The sequence below is a fragment of the Marmota marmota genome, unplaced genomic scaffold (assembly GCF_001458135.2).
Source record: "Marmota marmota marmota unplaced genomic scaffold, marMar, whole genome shotgun sequence".
NCBI classification, from domain to species: domain Eukaryota; kingdom Metazoa; phylum Chordata; class Mammalia; order Rodentia; family Sciuridae; genus Marmota; species Marmota marmota.
In genome coordinates, this window is record NW_025999853.1 from 47,882,397 (window position 1) to 47,907,401 (window position 25,005).

A 25,005-nucleotide genomic window follows, 5' to 3' on the forward strand; every position below is an offset into this window, starting at 1 on the left:
GGATGTGTAACTGATGTGATTCTGCAATCTGTGTATGGGGTGAAGGTGGGAGTTCATAACCCACTTGAATCAAAGTGTGGAATATGATATGTCAAGAAATTTGTAATGTTTTGAACAACCCACAATAAAAAATTTAAAAAAAAAATAAAAATAAAATAAAATAAAATAAAATGTTCATTGTAATAAAAAATGGTTCTTTTAAAGTATCATAGTCAAACCATAACTACATGTCTCACTACATATCAGGGATAAGGAAAACCAAACAACTCTGTTTTTTATTCTCATGGATGTGTTTCACAGAAATCACATCAATCAGTGATTAATAGGAATAACTATAGGGAAAGTAAGCTATGAGCCATAATAGAGATTTGCTTCTTAAAAAGTCCTTAACATTATAATCTCATGATACCCATCACAGGGCTATCACATGGTCCTCAGAACTGTGCCTAATTGACTGAGTTGAAAATAGTCCTAAATCCCTTTCTTCTAAAGTGGTAATGTAGATCATTGCCAGGGTTACACTTTTCATCAATGAGAGTACCCAAAGGGAAAAACTACAATTAAAGAGCTGAAGTGAGAGATGCAGTAGAACCTGGAACCCCTTGTCAACCACTGCAAGGGAAAAAAAGCTCAGTCAGTGTCTGCTTTGTACTGTGAAGACAAAAACCAGAAGTTGTCAGTTTTCTCAACTGCACAGGTCCTTAGACAGCCCACTCATGACAACAACGTAAGAGCAAAGAGTGAAAGAGCCTGCTGAGTATCAGATGCCTCCACGATCTTCAGCAGTTTGGCATCACACAAAGCATCTTAGTAACACATTAAACGCTCATGCTTCGCCAAGATGTGCACACACCGCCTGGGGTTGCATGAAATAACCTAATGTGCTTTTATACCATGTGAATTAGGAGGAGTAAACCACCAAATCTGACTCAGGTAAATCCAGACTTTCCAAGAATTATCCTGGATCTTCAAGTATTTGTCCCATTGTCAGGTCGTACACTTGAATTTGGGATTCACAAAATAGAGATGCTGTACCTTTGTAATATGAGCTTCCCCAGTTTCCCAGCCTGCATGCAAAACAAGGGCGGCAAACATGAAATGATATTGATGGGGCTTATGCCAACCTACAACTTTGGAAATTCTAACCCCAACTCATAATCATCCCCCAAGCAGGGTGTTGTGACACACAATGACAACCCCTGCTATTCAAGAGGCTGAGGCCAGTTCAAGGCCAGCCTCAGCAATTTACTGAGACCCAGTCTCAAAATGTAGGAAAATAAAATTAAAAGAGCTGAGTATATAGCTCGGTGGTAGAGCCCTACTGGGCTCAATCTCCAGTACCACAAAGAAATCATGCCAGATCATTCTTGGTGATCTCAAAGGTTCTAACACACATGTCCCCAGCTAATGTGGATTATTTCAATAGCCCCCTAACTAGACTCCCTAAACTCCCTTATTCTCCACATAGCTGCCAAGGAAATATTTTCCAAGTACAACTCATAGACACCCCTATGCTTTAATTGTTCAGTAACTCTAGTCATCTTTCAATCACTTATAATCTCTTTACTCAGGAAAAAGACCTACAAAGCTCATCATGACCACATTCTATCTCTTTTTTTTTTCACATTCTATCTCTTAAGCCAAACCTTTAACCATGTTCTTTCTCTTCATGTCAGTCACATTAGCCTCCTTTCAGATCCTGAAGTACACTCTATAAACTGCTACCCCAGGGCCTTTGTACATGCAATTCCTTCTGCCTGTAGGCAGATGATCTCTATCAATTACCTCCCACCTACAAGATAACTCCAACTCTTTCTGAAGGCTTTTATTGAATCATTATTTTTCCTTCTAGAAGCCTTTAATCATCTCCATGTCTGGGTCAATTCCCCGGGCTTTATACTCTTATTTCCCCACAAACCCCTCCTCTAGGTCTTAGCATATATCATAATAGTAATTATATCTTAATTGTCTGCATTCCCAGTAAATTTTAGGCTTGCCCCAGCATCTTTCACAGAATCTAATATATAGTTCACTATTTGTTGGATGCATAACTGTATTGGTTGAAGTAAGGCTAACCTGACAAAACAATCGCAACAATAATTTAAAGATTGAAAAATAGTTTTTGGTCACCTAAAAATTCATGGTGAGTCTTCCATATCAGTGAGTGGGTCTCACTACAGTTATTCCAAGACCCAGGACAGTGCTCTCCTCTGTACAGCCAGTGGAGTTGAGAGAGTCCAGCCAATAGGAGGTACAGAGAGCTTAGAGATGTACATTCAGGTGTCTAAAGTCCCAGAGCTGCAATGGCACAAATCAATCTTCACATTTCACGTGGCAGCATGGACCTGCAAGGGAAACCTATAGACATGTGTCACTCAGCTTTTCATCACTGTGACCAAAATTCAAGAAGACTTCAAGGAGGAAAAGTTTATTTGGGCTCACAGTTTCAGGGGTTCAGTCCATGGTCAGCTGATTCCAATACTCTGGGCCCCAGGTGAGCAGAACATAATGGTGGAAGGGCAAGGCAGAGGAAAGCTGTCAGCTCATGGCACCAGGAAGCAGAGAGAGCAAGGGAGGCAGAAGGCAGAAACATTCCCCTTGCAGTTTTTTGTTTGTTTGTTTTGGTATGAGGGATTGAACCCAGGGGCTCATAACCACTGAGCCACATCCCCAGTCCTTTTTATATTTTATTTAGAGACAGGGTCTCACTGAGTTGCTTAGGGCCTCACTAAATTGCTAAGGCTGGCTTTGAACTTGTGATCCTCCTGCCTCAGGCTCTCAAACCATTGATATTACAGGTATGCACCACCATGCCCAGCCTTATATTTCTTTTGATGTATTTAGACCTGTCCCTGAGCACTAGCCTGTGAGGTCACAGTAGAAACAAGGCCCACATGTTACTGTTTTTTGGCCTCCCTTTTCATTCCCAGGGTTTCACACCATTGACACCTCCCCAGCTTCAAAGCCTCACCCATTCTGGGAATCTCAGAGTGTTCTACCAGAAACAAGCCAGTTCACACCTTCTACTCCACATGTTCAATGTTAAAGAGTCACTTGAAAGAGACATCTGGATCCAGCCACCACTTCTATTGTCATCTGGGAAGACACTGCTCTGAAGGACAGTCTCACCTGACATTCTGGCACCACCCTGAGCCCTCTATTTCCAGTTATGGCCAAGCTGCAGTCTGGGAAGTTGGCCTGCTTGCCAGTGCTAACACCCAGACTCTCAAACCAATGCTGGTGGTTCGCCAAGGCTCACAGTAGCCCTTACCACATAACCCCTTTGCTTCAGCTCTCTCCCTCTACTTCAGCCTGAAGCCCCATTTACTGCTGGAGTCAAACCACTAAATATACATGGGAAGGGCAGCATCCACTCCAACCTTGTTTTAATCCTCAGGGAGCCAGAGCAGGGCTGGGCTCCTGCAAAGGTATAGAGAATAAACTATAAGAGACAGAGGGAAGGGATACAGGGGGAGGGAGATAAACAAATGTAGCAAAGTGTTAAATCACTGAGCCTAGGAAGTGAAGCTTATCCGTGTACCTATTGTTCTACTCTTCCAACTTTTCTGTAGGTTTGACATATTCTGAAATAATAAGTCAAGGTCGATAGCCAAATTATGGTACCATAAAGAAACTCTGGTGTATATATACACAGTGGAGTTTTACTCGGACATAAAGAAGAGTGAAACTGTGCCATTTGCCAGTAAATAAATAGAACTAAAGAACATCATGCTAAGTGAAATGAGTCAGACCCAGAAAATCAAGGTTGAATGTTTCCTTTCATATGCGGGAATTAGGGCAAAATGGGGGGAAAGATAAGGGGGCCAAATATCAAAGATATAGGGAAGATCAGTGGAGTAAGGAGATCAAGAGGGAAGAGAGATGGGAAAGGGGAGGAAAAGTGGAGTGATTTTAACAAAATTGCTCGACGTAGATGAATAAATATATCACAGTGAATTCTACATTTGTGTATATCTATAAAGCACCAATCAAAAGTAAATATATAAGTGAAAGGAAGCCCAGTAGAGGAAGGAGAAAAGGGGGAGTGAGGAGGGAGGGAAAGGAGGGCCAGGGACTGAAATGGAGTAAATCAAATCCCAGGCATGTATGATTTTGTCAAGATGAACCCAACCATTACATATGACTAATGTAGCTCAGTGGTACAGCGCTTGCCTCGCACGTGTGAGGCACTGGATTCGATCCTCAGCACCACATACAAATAAATAAAGAAAAAGAAAACAGAGAAATAAATAAGCGAAAATTTTGAAAATAAAAAGTTGAGGAAATAACTTGAAAGACTGCAGAAGACAAAAATGAAATCGCTATAATGACTATGTGCTCCAAGTCTGCTGGCTAGATATATAGGTTATAGTAATTAGAACAAGAAGTGATGATGGCCCCGATCCAGCAATGGGAGGGGGGTGGATGAAGAAGTAGAATCAAGAAAGTCCCAACTGAAAGTAAAGGAGGTGCTTGGTCAGACATGGGGTGGGAGGGAGGGAGGAATCAAGGGTGACACTGATATCAGCCGAGGGAAACCATTCAAGAAGAGGACAGGAGATAAATTTTATCCGGATACATGGGTTCAGGTTCCTATGAGTCTCCAGGTAGAGACGGGCAGAAGGAGACAGGACAGTGGGCAGGAGGGCAGTGCTGAAGTTATAAAGACGTAGGAGACAATAGCAGCTAAACTGGGTGCATGAATAAGCTCAGTAAGGAAAAGCAAGCAGGAACCCGAGGAGACAAGGAAGAGCAGCTGTGGTGACTGAGGGGACTCAGTGTCCAAGGTCAATCCCCCATGTTAATCCACACTCCCACGCTCCACATCCTCTCCTGGGATAATGCATGCCTGGGCAAATTCCATTCCTCATTAACATTTCTTCTTTCCTCAGATTGTTTTTTATTATTTCAGTTTTATTACACTGGTTACAAACACCAAGTACTTCCCCTAACAAATGGCCCTTTTCATCTGTTATATCACCCAAATGAATCCAAGTGCTTATAATTAGCAAGGTTTACATAACAGGTATAATTTCTTGATAATAAAGTCAGATCATTATAGTTGATTTTTCTTAATGGGGCATTTTGTGTTTGAAAATAAACAGCAGGCATTAACCAAAGATATCTGAATAGCAATAATACTCAACTCTGATCATAACCTGTTTGCTACTCTCTTGAAACGATTCATAATTCTAGAACAAAATAAAAGCATTAGTAGATTAATAAAAGCCATTTTAACAGACAAGGCTCATTCTTCTTTAGTGCTATATTTATCACACGAGGGAAAATTACTTTATTACATGGGTAGCAGTGCATTTATGACAAGGCACTTGAAAAATAAGTCTGATGCTCATTTTTAAATTCCATTTCTTAGTAGTCATAAGCCATGCAGTCATCGGAAATACTTTTAAAAAGAAAGGAAAAAATTACCATATGCCTTTAAGTGTTTTGTTCTCAATAATAAAGGACTTGTCAGATGCATATATTAGAATGTAGACTGTTGATAAATGGTTTATGTTCAATCATAAATGAAATTCAATACTATTGCCATATGAGATCCAAATAGTTAAACAAATGAGATGGTTTTTCAATTATTCAGTAATTTTACATAGTCAAGCAGTTAATTCCAAGAAAAGAGGGAAATGCCACTCCTGCCTGTACTCTAATTGGCCACACTTAGAGGATGGTTGGATCTTGTTACCCATGAATCACTGGCTAACTCAGAACTCCAGGGCTCTGTAAATTATCTCCCATCCCAACCCCATCCCTACAGAAGTGGCTAGATCTGGCAGACATCACCCATCAAAATCCATTCTTCTACCTCAAGGCATAAAGAAGTAAGTGGACCAGGCAGGATAGCACACACCTGTAATCCCAGTAACTTGGAAAGAGTTGAGGCAAGAGAATTGCAAGTTTGAGGCCATTCTGGGCAATTTATGAGATTCTGTATCAAAAAATAAATAAAAATAAAAGGCTGGGGATATAAGTCAGTAACAGAGTTCCCGTGGGTTCAATCCCAGAACTAAAGAAAGAAAGAAAAAAAAATAGAACTGGGAGCTGCTGCCCAACCAGGGAAACGCATTTGCTACTGCTTCTACTGTTTGGTAGAGACTTGAGCCTCACTGTGAAGTAGAGGCCAGAGTAATGTGGGCCATTTCTAGACCAAGGCTTTTATGAAGCAAGCATCTCTCCTCCATGTCTTTTTCCCCCTCCACCAGCTGGATGTGGAGACAATCAAGCCCTTCATAACTGCAGGGTCTCCATATAGCCGTCTCCTGGGCCCCTGAATCACCACATACAAGGGGAACCACTGAGTGACCACTGAACCACTTTGTGACAGAATAGACTCCTATTGTGTTTGAGCCTGTGTTAGTCAGCTTTTCATTGCTATGATCAAAATAACTGAGAAAAACAACTTGGAGAAGGAAAGATTTATTTTGGCTCATGATTTCCTGAGGCCTCAGTCAATGACGGGCTGACTCAGGGTGCAGAAACATCGTGGTAGAAGGACATGGTGGAGGAAAGCTGCTCAGCACATGACAGCCAGAAAGCATTAGTGGAGAGTTAGGGAAAAGATAAACACTTCCCAGGCACATCCCCAGTGATCTACTTTCTCCAACTAGGTCCCACCTACTAGTAGTCCATTCAGCTATCAATGGATTAATCCATTTGATAGAATTAGGTCAGAGCCATCATGATCCAGTCATTACCTAAAAGCCTCATCTCTGAATCTTGCTGGGAGACCATGCTTTCAATACATGAAATTTGGGTGGGAGGACATTTCAGGTCCAAACAGTAACAGCAATTAATCATTTGGGTATATGTGTTGCAGCAGATGATCTGTAAAATTTCTTATATGCATACATAAAGTAAAATCAGTTATTCATCAGCTACTATGTATCATAGCTTCTTTTTTCTCTAAGGTACCCTAGTGTCAGTCAGGTGCCACTACATCTACTGGGCTTCACCACCTATATTACCTTCTCTGGGCACTGCTACCATTTTTGCTAAGGTTACCAGATGTTGCTGCTCTTGCTGCTGTGTTGCACAACTTCTCCTGGCACTTTCACTACTTATCCTGGATCTTGAGCCTCTGATCTGACACTCCCCACTACATGCACCCTGATGCCTCTTCAGCTGGAGCTCAGGTACTGAAACAGCTCCAAATTCTGTGGTGCCATAGACAAGCATGTCTCTCTCCATTTGGATGTTAGATTCATTTGACTTCAACAACTGAAAGAAAGAGAAAGGCCAACTAACTGATTTGGGCAATAAAAGCATTGACTTATCTCATATTACAAGAAATCTGGAGTATGGAGGTCCAGGTTTGGTCCAGTGACTCTGCAATGCCACCCATCATTTAATTCACTTGCATCTCTGCCATTCTTGTTCCTCGGCTTTTCATTCTTGGGTGCACATCCTTCTTGATTACAAGATGACTGTCACACACCACACAACATCAACTGGGCTAACGCACTGAAGAGTTTTTCTAAACTCAAACTGGAGATACTTCCAGTCATAGTGTTGAGAAGAACAGCCTGAGAGGGCCATCCCAGCTCCAGGAAGTCCTGGGAGAGGGAGACTCTGTCAAAGGAGATTGCCATTAATGACTTGGACCAATCATGATTTAGCCCCTGCATCTGGGTGGCAGGTCTCCTCCTGCCCCTCCAACCCCCCAAAAAGATTGTGTTTACAAAAAGGGAGGGAAGTAGCTGTTAGTAGGAGAGCCAACTACCAGTGTCTGCCACAGGCCTCAATTCTACAAAGCCACCTTCCACACAAAGGAAATTGAGGCAAAGGCTTCTTTGTCCTCTATAACCCAGACTTGAGTCCATGGGAGACTGCCAAGTACAAGGCTAATTGGCAGACATCTGTCCCCTATGTCACCACCATACACACTGGTTGTGAGTGTGGTTTGGATAAAGTTTGCCAGTCCTGTCTCCCTCTCTCTTAATGTGAATGCTCACCTAGAAGTAGTCAAAAAAAGTTCCTTTGCAGGGACTGGGTTTATGGCTTGGTGGTGGAGCGCTCTCCTAGCACATGTGAGGCACTGGGTTCAACCCTCAGCATCACATAAAAAAATAATAATAAATAAATAAAATAAAGTTATTGTGTTCATGTACAACTAAAAAATAAAATATTTTTTTAAAGTTCCTTTGCAGTAGTGCCCCACCAACTTGAGAGATGAACTCATGCATGCTATATCCCATAATAGTTATCGCTTGGGCGCAAGCCACAGTTTACCAGCCCTCTGTGTTTTGATTTGACAGAGTTGATCTGACCAGATACCAAATCAATAAGAAAATCAACACAGACTTGTCAGAAGGTATTACAGAAATGTATAATCCTAGAACCCGCATATTCCTGTTGCATTCCAAAACGAAAACACTTCCTGGTGTTCAAGTCGCATTAGCAATTAACATTAATAATGACAACAAAGTATTTCTTCAATATTCATTTATTTAAGTTGAGAAAAATCAGAGATTTCCAGAGAAAGCACACTACCTGTCAGGAATGGTATGTGTTAATAATTCTGAGAGAAAAGTCTAATTTATCCACAACTTCAAAGGCTAACATTTCCCAGGGGAAATTAAATTAGTTATTTAAAAAAAGGAAATTGCGAACAAAGTTAAATGCATTTTTTAGACTTAATGTTTTCCTACTACCTATTTAAATGAATTTTCAAAATGATGGACTCTGGAAAGTTAAAAAAAAAAAAAAAAAAAAACTCCAAAACCATCAGATGAGGCTTTCTGATTGTCCATATTCCACACCGAGGGCAGTTCAGGCCCTTTCTGATAAAAGAGGCTGTGCAAGCAGACAGTAAGCTCCTGATAGAGATTGAATTTATTAAAACACAGTCTCTATCATCATAGCAACAGGTAAGATGTCTTCGGGGCTTTTGTTTAGGTCGGTGATTTCTAATCTACATAAATTTCCCTGGAACTGACTATAAACTAGTTAAATGGCTGGCTGGTGACAAAAAAAGATGAGGAAAATAATGAATGCATATAAAGCAGCACAAAAGATTTGGAGGGATTTGTATCTGTAATTATGCTGGCACATGGGAAATTAAAATTCTTGTTGGCCTCCTCCTTCCTTTCCTCTCCCCCCAGGCCTCTTCATCTTGTCCCCAGTAAAAGAGTTCTTGAGGTAAATGGGAATGGTAGTGAGAGGTAAAGAAAACAAAGAGAAAGGAAGATGAGGAGGGACATGGAAAGGACAGTCCCATGAGGGCTCTCCACGTTCCCAGGGAGGCAAAGTGCTCTTGCACACCAAGAAAGGCGACCTTGGCTAAGATGGCTGGTCAGTTCAATAAAGAGACTAGCTCAGAGGAAATTTTTGACCTCCTACTTCTCTCAACAAATTGCATATCAGAGTGTTGATTCTGTTCATATTACTCTAGAGCAGGGCTCAACAACCACGGCAGGGCCAAATCCAGACCAGCATTTACTTTTGCACCACCCTCAAGAACGGTTTTTACATTTTTAATGGTAATACTTTTCAATGTTACATGAATACCTATATTTGACCTCTCCATGTTGCCTCACAAAGCCTAAGATATTTACTATCTGGCCCTTTAGGAGAAAGTTTCCAGGTACCTGCTCTAGAGGAGACCTCCAGGGGGCAGCATCTTTCCTTGTATTCTTAGCCCTTGCGTTCGGCAATGCCTGCAATTTGGATGGATAAATGACAGTCCTGAATGTTCTCTCTGGTAAGTGGATGTTGATCCATAATGGCAGGGAGTGGGGGAGGCATGAGGAAAATGGAAGAACTTTGATTGGGCAAAGAGGAGGGAGGGTGGGGAGGGGCAAAGTAGGGGAGGAGTAAGGGGCAAGAAAGATGGTGGAATGAGATGGACAACATTAGCCTAGGTACATGTGTGACTGCACATATGGTGCAACGTTACATCATGTACAACCAGAGAAGTGAAAAATTGTGCTGCAATTGTGTATAATGGATCAAAATGAATTCTGCTGTCATATATACTTAATTAAAATAAATAAATTCATTAATTTTTTTTTAAAGTCCTGAGAGCAACCTAGAAGAGGTTTGCAAATGAAGAAATCAAGACCTAGAGATGCTAATTGGCCAACTCGAAATCCAAGCACTTTTTAAAATTTTTTTTATTGGTGCATTATAATTATACTTAACAGCAAGAATCATTATGCCATATTTATACGTGCACATAGCATAATTTGATCTCCTTCCCCACCAGTCACTTTCAGTGGCAGAGATAAAAGCTAGAATCCCCACCACAGCACCTTGTCTGGTACTGCCAACATAAAGCCTTACATCACCTTACAAGGTCTAGCCTTCAACTAAACTTACTGGCCTCTGTGCATCAACAAAATACAAGACTATTCCGAATGTACGCTGATGAAGAGGTAAATGCATTTAGTAGGAAGCTTAATTCAATACCAGAGTAAGTGACAAAACTGATAATTGTCCTAAACAATTACTCTATGACAATTTGGACCTCTTGGTGAGACACTGAAAAACATATATACTGAAAGATTCAAAGTTGATTTGTAATGCACTTAACAGTAAACTGAGAGAGAAACACACTGATAAAATAAAAAACAAACTTCTTTCACTATGTGCTCAGAATAACATCAGAGAGAAAATAATTTGCTTGGCACATTTTATGCCCATTTTGAAGGTCTCCAGTGCTGACTTTCCAACTCTTTCCCAGGAGGTCACTTCCTAAACTAATACTTTTTGCTGTCATTCATGTTTTCCAAGGCAGTATCTCAAGGTCTAATGGGTTTACTCAACACTCAACACAGATGCTGAATTGAAACCTTTTTAATCATTTTCTAACCTAAACTGTATTATAACTTTTTGCTGTTTTAATAGCTTGGGGATATATAATCCTGACATGTATATTTCAACAAATATTAATGCTTCCTTTGGAATTTGGTAGAAAAGAGTCAATAAATTGGATGGAACTAAATATTTTGACCTGCTCTCTGGGCATAATTAGCCTAGTGTTATTGCCTGGGTGAATAGTGGCTCTATCTTATCTAGACAGTATTAGAGAATACCCTTCCTGCCTCCCTCCGGAGTGCTCTCTTTGGAAGTCTTACTGCTCTAGCTAGTTCAAGGCTATTTATTTTTACTTGTGTTCATTATTTTAGTCCTCAAGAGTAATGTTCAATGTTTAGCAACAATAAATTTCATTTCCCATGTGTAAGTCTAGTTACAAAGCTGATACAAATCCCTCTAAATCTTTTGTGCCACCTCTTATGCATTCATTATTTTCTTCATCTTTTTTGTCACCAGCCAACCATTTAACTAGTTTACAGTCAGTTCCAAAGTAATCTATGTAGATTAGGAATCAAAAGTGTAGTCCAAAGCCCTGGAGGCATTTCACCTGGCCCTCTCAGCAGTGGATTAGGTTTTCTCTCTAGCAAATCAACCATGCAGGCGCCCTTTTTAGAACTGTGGCATTGGTTGTATTTAACCTCCAACTTCAAAACACCCTCTCTCTAATAATATCCAATCAACCAACAGTTATTTAAGTCCACCCATGTAATGCTCTCCTAAGAAGATGCTCTGGGTAAAAAATAATAATAATATAAAACAAAAATAAATGACAACAGATGGCAAAAAGCACAGTATAAACAAGTGGCTTTTCAGAGTTGATTTAAATTTGCCTAAGGATTCCAGAGAAATCTTGCTATTTCAAAAGTGAGTATTAGATGTAAAGAATAGAAGAAATCAATGATCATCCAGTGAAATGTCTCAGTTTTGATTTATAAACGTGATAGGTAGCAGATAGACATGAATGGTAGGAGAATGAAGTTAAGGGGAATGCTATGGTGTGGATATGAGGTGTCCCCAAAAGCTTCTGTTAATACAGAAATATTCAGAGGTAAAATTTTTATATATGAGAGCCATAACCTAATCAGTCCACCCTAGTTTGAACGACTGAGTGGTAATTATAGGCAGCTAGGGCATGGCTGGAGGAGGTGGGTCACTGAGGGCCTGTCCTGGAAGGACATATCTTCTCTAAGGGTCCTTTGCGCTCCCTCGCTCTGCTTCCTTGCTGCCATGAGCTGAAAGTCTTTCCTTTGCTGGGCCCTTTGTCCATGATGTTCTGCCTTATCTTGGGCCCAGAGCAATGGAGTCAGCTATCTGTGGACTGAGACCTCTGAAACCATGATCCCCCAAATAAACTCCCTCCTCTAAGTTGTTCTTGTCAGGTATTTTGGTCACAGTGACACAAAAGCTGACTAAAATGGAATAATTCTAAAGACGGCCTACTTTCTGAACTTCTACATTGTTTTCCTCTTAAAAAGTAATTTTACCCAAAAGAAAAAAAGCAATTTACCTAAGGCCATTCTGGCCCTGCTCTGGCCAAAGTCAATAGGATATTGCACTCCTTGACAAACAACCTGTTATCCTTAGGGCTATTCTCTCAGGGCTAGGAATTTAAGACTCCTCCTTGCCAATAAGAACACAAATTACTCTGAGGGGGCACTTTTGTGACCTTTATATAAACCAAAGATTTTAAGACCCAGGCAAACAGGATAATAAAAAGCAAAGCCTACCAACCATAAAATCTGTTTAAGAAAAAAAAAAAAAAAGTTCCAATTAAAACCAGTCTGCACAGGCCAAAGTGACTTGATGCCTTTAGATATTTAATATATCATTTTAATTTCATTGTACTAATAAAATCTCCCCCATAAGTTTCACTTGGGTATCTGGGGTAAGAAGTACACAATAGAGACTTAGAAATATGAAGCAATCCTACTGAAATCCTACTGTCCGCCAAAAGTTAAGAGGTGGTTCCTGGGTGGGACTTTCTAGAAATTTCCCTAAGACACCCCCTCCAAAAAAATCTGGGAAACAAAGATGGCACTACTTCACTCTTCTATCTGAGAGGATCCTGTCCCTTGAGGGTGTCCTTCCTTTTTTCTCTAATAAACTTTGCTATACTTCTACTACTATACTTTTGTGTCTTGCTTGAAATTATCTCCTGCAAAAACACAAGATCCACAAAAAAGAACATATAAAAGATACAACATGAAACCCAGGTTCCCTGGACTGCCACTGTAAATAAAGGATGGACCAAAGAACGCCTGCTGACATTTTCATTCTTAAGGGTGTGTTGGACACTTTGTGAATATTGCTCTAACACAACAAAGTCCTTTGTCCATTTAGGCTATATTAAAATTTTCTCTAAGATACGATTAATCAACAAGTCTTTGTTAAGTGCCACAGTTTACTCTGTTTTGTACCAAGAAGAAGTCATAATTGACCCTAAAGTAGTAATGATCATAGACCCCTGCACATACAAGACATTGAGGTCAAAGAGAAGAGCAAATCCAGAAGGAGAGACAGAAGGGAGCAAAAGAGAAGCCTATCCATGCATCCCTTTTCTCTGTCTCTCCTCCACCTCATCACCAGGTGGTGCAGATTAAAGCTGAGCCATTAAGACATGGGTGCCATTAAATAGGTTAGAGTAACATCATAGAGAGGTCAAGAAGAAGAGATAAAGCTAGGCAGATGGGAAAAGGGGGCCCCAGGGCAACTTCCTGAGCATCAAAGTGCAAGCATCAGCTAGCTGCAGGCTTTTCTGAGAAACTTGCAAACAGATTCCTTTTAAATAGGGACATACATGACCTAGTCTACCACTTCTCCAAAGAAGTAAAAATGCCTGATCAATATTTTCATTGGACTAAGGTCTGCACTCATGGACACTGAGTGCCTTATGCAGGATTGGATTGGAGGCTGACTTCCTTAAACCTGTAGATCTATACAAATGTCTAGACAATAGCCATCCACTGGCAACCCTCCCAGGTCCCCTCCCAGTCATAGGGGCTTTACTTCACTTTGCTTTAATAATTCTTATATACTTTGCTTTCAACTTCTGTTGTCCTTGAATCTCATTCTTTGAATTTACAGAAACAGAGGACCTACCTGAGCCGGGGCAAAGGACAGGTAGCTGTTTATCAAAGAAAAGAAAATGGATAGATAGCACTTCCCGGTGGATTGGTTGCTAACACCTCCAGGGGAAGGAGAAGGATCACACTTTCCAACACAAGCAATTACCCCTTGGGGCTACTCTTTCCTGTCTTTTGGTCACATATATAAGGTAAAAGGAAGAGGGGACAGGAGAAGAAAGGAAATCTAAAATCTATATAGGGGCAAGACACCCCACTCCTACAGGAACCAGCTCTGGGGTCCCCTCCTCTCCAGAGGACTGACAAACTCTCTCTGTTCTGTGTTTTAAATAAAATTTACTTTCTGCTCTTGCCTCATTGCTTCTCAGGTGTTTAATCTTCAGCACTGGGAGAACAAGAACCTGACCCTGATTTTCAAGCCTGGTATCACAACTCCATACTCTGTTACAATAGAAACTGGAACAAGGCTTCAGGACACTATTTGACAAAGCTGTCTCAGAATTTTCTAAGGCTCTAATGAAGTAATTTAATAAGCAAAAACCCTGCCTGCAGTTGAGATTGTTTTTAGACTACAGTTCAGCTGGTTCCTGCTTTACCTGGGTGTTTTTTTGTTTTTTAATTACACTACTAAGAAAATGGCCCAATTTATAAATTGTGAAACTGTCCTTTGGGAGATTTTATGATAGGAGGACGAGTCAAAATGAAAGATTTAGGGCTGCCCAACTCAAAGGAACCAGATTATACAACCTACCCTTGATGCAAAACAAAAATACACCCAACCAGAATAACTGTTAGGTAGATAAACCTGCAGACAACATACTGAATTTTTGTACCGAAGCAAGTAGGGTATTCTATTTTATTACATCTGACGATCTAGTCATTGGTTTTTGTAATTGTTTCTTAAGCTATCAATATTTTCCCATCTTTTCAGGCAAAAAGGAAGAAAGGGGGAGGAAAGAAAAGTGTGGATCATGATTTCCATTGAAATTAACCTGTTCCTTTGGAAACCGATTTGCCATGCCTTTTTTTCAAACTAGAAGCTTTTTTCAAAATTATTTTTAACTTTTGGGCAATTCTATGTGAACAATAGCCTAGCCTTCATTAGTAAACACACTACACTTCTCTAGCCTGATTTTGGAGCCTCTTCATTAGGGATGGCTCAGGGCAGCACTGGGAGATTGTGCATAATCTTCTTTCAGCTTCTTTCGCTTTGATGGTGACAAGGAGGCAGACAAACTCCCTGGGCTAGTTTGCATGTTAAAGGTACTCCTGGCAGGTATCTGCTTGAAGATCTGAAAAGCTCCTCTCTTGTGTGAGCAAGGGCAAACTCTCTTTAGTGACGTGAATTGACAATAAGAAGCATATTCAACAAACTTGAGTAGCCCTTTTACCCCATTTTTTAAGCCAGAAAACCTATATTAGAGGAAGTTGGGACCTAATATGTTTTTCTATTGTGTCAGTCTGCCCTACTTACCCCAGTTGCCAGAACCATCATACCTTTTAATGTGTCACTACTTCTTAATTCCAGTAATAGAAATCTCTAAACCTGTTTTTTTTTTAATTTTATCACTTCTTTTCAATTTCTGATTTCACTTGCATTCTCATTCACTTATTTTCTATACAGAATAGAACAAAAGTGTTTGAATTATGCATAAAACCTTTTAAAAGGCATTTTCAGATAAAGCACTTTATGTTATTAAGCATTGTAAAATTACTATTGCACATCACTTTTATTATGTAGCTCATTTTAAATGGGCCAGAATATTTTAATCATCCAAGAAGAGCCATAGTTTATAGCTTAAAATTGAAAATATATCTACACACTTTTCCCATAAAATATGCATGCATGATTTTCAGCTCCATTTAACTAATGTGTTTTGGAAATATGTTACAATGGTAAATGCAACAAATCTCAGTCAAAGAAAAAATTTAATATGAAAAGTGTGATTAATCACAATATATTTTTTTCATTTTACAGAAGTCCCTATTTTGAAATATGAATCATTTTACATAGATAACCTCTGTATTTCCATGTCGTTTATCTAAACTATAGTATATTGCAACTCTGGGTGCAGAATTGCAAATTATATCAAAGAAACAAAATGTCAAAACAACATAAATTACTGATAGTGCATTTTTAAATAAAAAAAAATGCAGCTGATAAAGAATTAAAGAGTAATCAAAAAGAATCAGAAAATGCCCATAGGATGGGTACATATAGGTTCAGAAATATATTGTATTTGCAATCATATTATGGGAAATTATTTCTTAATTGAACTAGTTATGTGAAAAAGAAAGTTCTCAGATCATGTAGGTTTATGATCTTCATAATTACCTCCTGGTAAACACATAAACATTCATGGTCCAGTATGTAAAACAGATCTTTTTCCTAATTAAGTCAATTTTCTCAGATGTGATTTCACAGTAAAAATTTAGCTAGTGTTTTTTTACAGTGCTTTAAAAATCTTGAATAAGAACACATTTCTGTAAGGCAAAATCAGTTTGTGGTTTCTACTGTAAGGAAGGGAATTACTGTGCACAGGATAGGAGGTCTAATTTTATGGTTTGCATGGTTGGGTAGTAACTAGAGTTTTCAGCTCAACCACACATGTTATGAATAACAATACATTGAATTTACATAGCCATTTCCTCAGTGGAATTCCAAAATCTACATAGTCTCACTTGGACTCATAACGTCTCTTCTAGGAGCTGCGAACCAAGAAATGACTCCATATGAAACAATGGAAAAGAGAAGGCACCTTGCACCAAGTAGATTAGAAAGTAGTTTCCTGATAATGGCAAAACTTCCAACAATCCCTATAGAGAGCTTCCAAGTGGGAAGTCTTTGCTCACCATGTCCAGGGACCTCATTTCTCCAGTGGTCAGCATCAGACACTATCATAAGACAGACAAGCCTCCATATTAAGAGAACCAGACCTATGAATCTTCAACTGCTTTCCACCAACCCCAGAACCTCTCCCCAGCCCACTACCTACCACCCCCATCCATGTGGACATTCTGCGGAGTGTGGGGATTGTGCCTTCTAGGACCTAGCACCTATCCCTTGCGTCTGACCCCAGTGGTTCAGCTTCTACAGAATAGACCTTGGTCTCTGCTTGCTCATTGGATTAGCATATTTAAGAACAGGACTCTCTCCTCAAGTTTGACTCCTATGCCCCAGTTCTTCTTTCTGACTTCTTCTGCAGTGTGGAGCTGCTGGTCATCTTTGAAACAGCCTGCAGCTTGATTCCCCCACACATTAGCCTAAGACAAGTCTCAGCCAGCCTGTCAGTGGGTTGTATCTGCATGGCCCCAGCTCCCTCTCCAGGGGAACCAGCTCCTATAGCAGTGAAATTCTATGTAACTCTAATGATCTGAACCCAGGGCTAAGGAAAACAGTCACATTCTAGGACATCAGACAGCCTCATCATTCTGTGGCCACAGGTGTACTACCCATGACTGCCAAGAAGTGCTGAAGAGACTTAATGTTCTTCACAGGGGACACAAAAGGAAAGGGAAGTCAATAGTGGCTAAACAAACAACTCAAGAAAAGCATTCTGTCAAGCATGGGACATAGCCTAATCTTCCTAAGAGAAAGGGGATAGGATAATTATAATATTTTTTATCAAAATTCACCATAATTGGGAGTGCTACCAAAAATTTTAAATGGAAACAGACTGAAGACAAGAGTCTCATGTTAAAGATGACAGAATGGAGGGTAGAAGGGGCTGGGATTCTGATGAGTGACAGAGTTAGCTTCCCCAGTCATGGACTGCCCACCTCTGGACTCTTATTATGAAAGATAGATAGATAGATAGACAGACAGACAGACAGATCGGTCCCTAGTTGGTAAAGTCTTTGTAGCCAGATTTTTCTCTTTTTCTATTATATACAACCAAATAAATGCCTTTTGATTTGATACAGTGCTCACTTTTTTCCCCATTAAATTTTGACCAGATGAGACTACTATTTTCACATCCTTAATTGGTCCAAATTCAGAGTCTTATTTTCAGTCTTCTTGACTTTTTAATTTTTAACTGGAAACACCTCACAACATTTGGCCTTCAAGACTAAAGCCCCTTCACCTTTTGGATAAAGCAAACTAATGATGAAATAAGATATTATTTAAGCATGAATGCTTCAATAACACACCTTGGCTTTAATTGTGGTAACACAAAGTGCAAAAAAAGTAAACAATTTCATCTCTGAAGAATGAAGTTTGAATTCTTTCTTCATTATTCAACTAGTTTAGGAGCCACAAGCAAGTCATCCTAACTCGTCCAAGCCTCCATTTCCTTATCTGTAATATAAAGATAATATTATGTACCTTATAGAGCCACTATTAAAATTAAATGGAAAAGCATATACATGAATAACAATAGTTATTATTGCTAGCCATAATAATTAGCTAAGAAAAGAAACTTTTCTCCACATGAATAAACTAACTTCTTTTCTGAATGTATTCCTTATAATTTTAGTAACAGCCTCTGTCTTAGTCCATTCGGGTTACTGTAACAAAATGCCAGAAACATACCTTATCAACAACATAGACTTGTTTCTCAAGTTCTGAAGGCTGGGAAGTCCATGCTCAAGGCACTGGCAGATTCAAGGTCTGCTTGCCACTTTTTTGCATGGTGGAAAAGGGCCAGGAAGCTCTCTGGGGTCTCTTTTATAAAGGGATTAATCTCATTCACCAAGGCTTCTCCCTCCTGATCAAATCAGTCCCCAGAGACCCCACTTTGTACCTGCTCACTGGTGATTAGGTTTTCAACTTGTGAATTTTAAAGGGATACAAACCACAGAATCCTACTGTTTTCAGGCCAAAGATAAGGTAAAAGTAGATGTTACTTTTCCTGCAGAAGCTCAATTCTAATTAGAGCTGGGCCTAGAGATGCACTAAGGATTCATCCTGGGTTGGCTCTGGGGACACATTGATAATAAAACCCCACACAAGTGGAGCCCAAAAGAGCAGATAACCAAGTGCCTGCATCATCACATCTGACCTCCAAACCTAACAAAACCAGAAAACTGGAATTTTCTGGTAGGCAGATTTTGAATATTCATTAGGGAAGATTTTTTTCACTTTATATATTGGGAGCTTATCTGCTTTCCGTGCCTTTTATAGCGGGCCATCCTCTGGGTTGTATAATGTGCCCCCATATCATTATTTTTCTTCAGAAAATGTAGAAAAAATAAACAGAATTTGTGAAAGCCAGGAACTCATTTGTCTTCCCTTTCCTCCTTTCATTTTTCCACTTAGTGAATAATTGGCCATAAATATCCAGGAATTAAGACCTGGGAAGAATTTAAGATCTCTTATAAATTTAGAGGAGAAATTACCTAATCCAAGGACTTAGAGACTTCCTAATGATGCTGAGAAGCAGTGCATTTTTCTAAGCGCTTTCCCACAGTGACAACAACTCTCCTTAGGTTGTCATTGTCATTTCCATAACGCTTAGATCCTGAGATTTTAAAATGTGTGTATTATCTGTAACACGCAGCCCCACGCTGATGAGGGATGCAAACATTTCCTTGTAGAGTTTAGGCTTCTGTCCCTTCTGTCAAGATTGGTAATTGTCACTGTCTTCATTTCTGCCTGCGTTTCACGTGGATGTGGACATTAACTTCTGTACCAATTTCTATGAATACTCATTGCAACCTTGTTGATCATTGAGCCTGACAAGATTCACCTTGAGAACGTGAAAGTCAGTGGAAAGCAGATAAGAAATGTGTGGTCAGGCAGCGCATGTTCCTGAGCCTTGTGAGAGAAAAGAATTCTCAGGCCTTGTCACATCCCTGAGGCCTGGATCCACAGACCCCTTCCTGGGTCGCCATCCTTAGTCCCAAGTCTCCTAGACCAGAGTCAAAGGCCAACATTGTCACATTTCCTGTGGTTCTCAACACAGAGTCATGGTGCCAGGTAAGGGAAAGCACGTTGTTTGGAGATGGATAGGAAGGATATCCACCAACTTGTGTAACTCGTTATTTTCTCCAAAATGTGTTTCCTCAGCTATAAAACATAAAAAACACTGTCAACACACAGGCATGCGTTTCTGGAATAGAAAAAAAAAAAAGGAGGCTAAATGGTATGACTTCTCTTAAAAGCAATTTGGGGCCTTAAAAATGTCTGGAGCATTTGACCAGGTAATTTCTCTCTAGGAAATCCATCCTGAGGAAACATCTGAAAAGCATTTGAGCTACTGTGTGTTCTCCAGAGTGTCTCCCTCCCAAACTCTCTCAATTCACTCCTCCTGCAGTTTCTCTCACTCTCTGCCACCTCCAACTCTTTCCCATATTACCTAAATCTACTTCCCTTTGAGACCAGAGATTCTTCTTCCTTAGAAGAGAGGGAACAAAGCAGACGAGAAGGAAAGGAATGGGGCACCCATCCACCATGCAACTAAAGAAGAATATGGCCTCCTTTTTTCAATGGAAAGAATCTGATCTCGGGATATCTAATGTTCTGAGCATAAGGACATCCTGCCTGTTTCTTTGCTTCTGTCTTTTACTCAACAAGCATATTAAGTATCTACTTTGTGACAGGTACTATTCTAGATGCTGGAGTATACAGAGCTTACATTTATTTGGAGAGATAAACAATAAATAAAACATGGAAATTACAAGATCAAATTTACTTTTTAAATTTATACCCTGGCTGCTGTGTATAAAATAGACTGTTGGTGGGCATAGAGGATCAGATACAGAATACGGGTAAAGTGGTCTACAAGGAAGATGGTGCCGGTTTGGACCAGAATAGAAGCAGCAAAAATGGTGAAAAGTCCTTGCATTCAGGGTGAATTTTAAGTATGGTGTTGTCAGGATTTGCTGATGAATAGGATGAGAGGGTATGATGAAAAACAATGACAACATGCCAAGTTATTCTTCCTGAGCGGGGAATGGTGGTATCATTTACTGAGATGTGAAGCAGTAGAAGAACATATCTGGGGAAAAAATATCAAAAATTTTTCTTTGGACATCTGTGTTTAGATGATTAATCAATATTCCAACGTAATTGTTGAGCAGGACGCTGGATCAACAAATCTGGAATACAGGGAAGAGATTAGATCTAGACACAAAATTTTAGAGTCATCAGGATATGGGTAAAATGAGAAGGTAAAAGATACAAAAGAGGATCAGGCACTAAGGCTTGCAAAATTCCACATTAGAGGTTCAAGAAGAAGAGGAGGAAGAAGAGCCAGAAAAGGAACCTAAGAAGGAGTAGCCAGTAAAATACGAGACAACTAGAAGAGAGATGTGACCAGAGACCAAGAGAAGTGATCTCAGGATTGAGTGGTGACTGTGCTGAGAACTGCAGAAGAGTGAGATTTGGTGAACTCAGCCAGAGCAATGGGTGTGAAAGCCCAGATAGAGTCTCTGCAAGAGACAGTGGGAAGTGAGAACAAACACACAGTGAAGACACCTTTCCTTCAGGTTTTGCTACACAGGGAGAAGAGCATGAGGTAGTCAATCGAGAAGGATGAAGAGGTAATAATAGCACAGGAGGAATACAGGATGACAATTATAGTGGCAATCAGAGAAGAGCACCAAGTTTGGGGAACAGCATGCAGAGTGGGGATTTATGAAAGTTAGGGTTGAGCTGGAGACACCCAGGAGCTGAGGATCAGGTTTATAGCTCTGAATGAGCTCATCAGTAAACCTACTTGAGTGTTCTCAGTTTGAACTATTTTTGGGCATCCACAAAGCCCTTGGCATATAATGGTTTGTCATGTTGCTCAGACACAAATTTGAATTACACACACTACAAGGCAATTGTGCAGAATTGAATTATTTAGTGAATGAACAAAGCTGACTGCCCAGAATCCACTCTCAGTGCTGTTTGTTCATTAACACCTGGAAAACAGTGTTTAAAAAATAAACTTGTTTTCAAAAGAAAGCAGAGTAGAGCACAGAAGGAGAGTTCTAGGAGGTAGGGATTTTAGGACACAGATAGAAACTACTTAGGGGTGAAAAAAAATTAAATACCATCTTGGCCCTTTACATTAGGAGACTTGCAAAGATGGACTTGCAAAGGTCCAGATATCTAAGTCTGACTTCCTGGGTCCTCTGTAATCAGTCCCTTACATGAACCTCTAGGCCATCATGGGGTCCCTGGACCCCTGCCACCTTGCTTGTGTCCATATCTGCAGCATTGCTTACAGTCCTACCCTGTCCTCTGTCTAGATACAACCTCTTGTGTAAGGCAACAGTGACCATCTTCCAGTACCAAGGGATTCATGGGTAGTGTAATCACATTCATTGGAATTCAATGTTTGTGGCCTCCCATGTCAGTGGACAAAATCCCTAGAGCCAGTACCCTTCTGCTTCCCATGATAGAGGATACTGTCTCAGTTTATAAGAGGAACTTTCCACAGTAACCTACCCGATGATACGGCAAATGTCTAACATGAACCAACTCAAATTTCTCCACTGAAGTTAATGTGTTTGTGTCACTGCTTGCCTCTGGGCTTGAAGCAGGCCACAATCCTCCATGCCACCAACTGAGTAAGTCAGGGATGTCTACCTAATAGTAACCATCATTATCATTATCACAAGTTACATTGACTCAGAATTTATGCTGTAATTTGAACATGTTTTGTTCCCTCCAAAACTCATGTTGGTATTTAAGCCAATACAAGGTGGCTAAAAACGTAACCTGACTATGGTATTTAGAGGTGGGGTCTCTGAAAGGTAATTAGGATCAAAGTCATCAGGGTGGAGCCTCCACAAATGAATACTGGTGGCTTTATTAGAAGAGAGAGGAGATGGAAAATGAGGAGGAGGAAGAGAAGGAGTTGGGAGGGAGAAGACCAGAGGACACACACCTGCACTCCCTCACTCTTGCCGTACTTTACATTGGGACTTTGCCAGCAAGTAAGCCATCACCAGAGGAAGCCTCTTGGAGCTCCAGATCCAAGAGCCAAAATAGACCTCTTTTTCTTATAACTTACCCAGTCTGTGGTATTGTATAATTAGCAACATAAAACAAACTAATAAAACTTACTTTATGTTGGGCTCTGTTCTAAGCACTTAATACCAATGATAACTTTATAAGTTAGACATAATTATTGTGCCCTCTTGATAAAAGGGAAGTGTGAGGCACAAAGAGGGAAAGTATTTTGCCCACGATTACATAACAAATAAGACAGTAAATGGCAAAGCTGGGATTCTAACTGTTGTTCCCCAAGTGGGTCCCATGACTCTGGACATGGGAAAGGGAGACAAGTTTTTAATGGTCCATTTGGGTACATAATTAAAGCCACATTCATTGAGTCACGGAGGTCGTCGAGATTCTGTCTGGGTTGTAGACCCTTTCTAGAGAATAATGTACCTATTTATATAGGTACAAATTTTTTTTCAGTAATATTAGCAGATTTGTAAGGACCCATAAAATGTGTTCAAGGCATTTGGGTTCTAATAAACTAAAAAAGCTGCTCATTAATTCCTGATTCTTGGCTCTATTTTTCAAATGGCTCCAAGTTTGACACTGAAGTGGGTATAAGTCACTGGCCCCTCATCAACTGGACACTCACTTTGTCCAATTTTACTGAAATAGGGTAAAGGATTAAAAATTAGAAACCCAAGCTGGGTGCAGTGGCATGCACCTATAGTCCCAGCTACTCAGAGGATGGAAGGATCACATGAGCCAAGGAGTGCAGGATCAGTCTGAGAAACATAGTGAGACCTCCCCCCAATCCCTTAAAATAAAAATTAGAATACTTTTTCCTTCCAATTTACTTCTAGCTTCATGAATACATCCTGCCTGAGTAGAAACCACCATGGAAGCACACAGTTCAACCAGCGAGTTTTCATACCTTCCCTGCCCAAGGACTAGTTAGGATTTCTTCCTCAATCCTTGGACTATCCCTCTACAAACCCTTCCCTGGGTCTTCTCCACCATCCAGCAGCTTAGATTTCTCACACCACTCCATGCTAAGAGCCATAGCCAAGTAGTAATGATGCATGGCATTGAGATGATATGATTATGTTAAGATCTGCATTCAAATGGACATTAGACCCCTGCTGTCCACCTCGGCCTGCTACTTTGGAGCTCTAGTGGGACTCCCAAAGAGTTCCCATTGGTTGGGAAAGTGCGGTAGGAGGGAATTCAGGAGGAGGGATTTCCTGTTGGGGTAGTGTGTCTGGGGACAACGACGCGTGTGTGGCTCGGCATATTTCCCGGGAGAGTGCGTGGCATTGGCGGGAGTTTCAGAAATAAAGTTTGTTCCTGCTTGAGTGGCTCGTGATTTTGTGCCCAGCCGGACTGCGGCAATTGGTGGCCCGTATGGGAACGAACCCACGACCTTGGCGTTATCAGCTTATTCAAACAGCTGCCAGAATTTTGGGAGATACAGAACAAGCAATGCCATTCATAAAACAACTGGCTTATGACCAAGCAAATCGTTACTGCAGAGAGGTCATTAGACCATGGAGACATGAAGATTTAAACACATATATTAAATTACGTAGAGACATTAATGAACAAGGGCAAGTCTTGGCAGCTGCAGTACAACAGGCTTTAGATGCCAGGCCAAAAACATGCTACAACTGTGAACAAACAGGACATTTTAAAAGGAGTTGCCCCATAGGAGGAGGGTTTAACAAAACTAGGTATCAAAGGAATAGAATACCGGGTATTTGCCCAAGATGCCGTAAAGGCAGACATTGGGCTAATGAATGCCGTTCTCAAACTACCATAGAGGGTACTCTGTTATCAAAAAACGGACAAGGACCAAGTGTTTACCCACGATATCGTGGAGAAAGGCATCAGGCTCCATTGCCAAAAAACGGACTGGGGGGCCCAATGCTCTGGAGCCCACAACCACAAATATACGGGGCAATGGAGGAACCCAACAACACCATCAGGGTAGTGCCCAGGACACATTATCCATTAAATCCCTCATCAGACAAACCAGAGGGAGCGCAGGTTGGACATCTGCGCCTCCACCAGAGCAGTACTAACTCCAGAGATGGGAGTTCAAATCATTCCCACAGGAGTAAAAGGACCTCTTCCCCAAGGAACAGTAGGCTTATTATTGGGACACAGTTCTTCTACACTAAAAGGACTTATGATAAGTCCTGGGGTAATTGATCC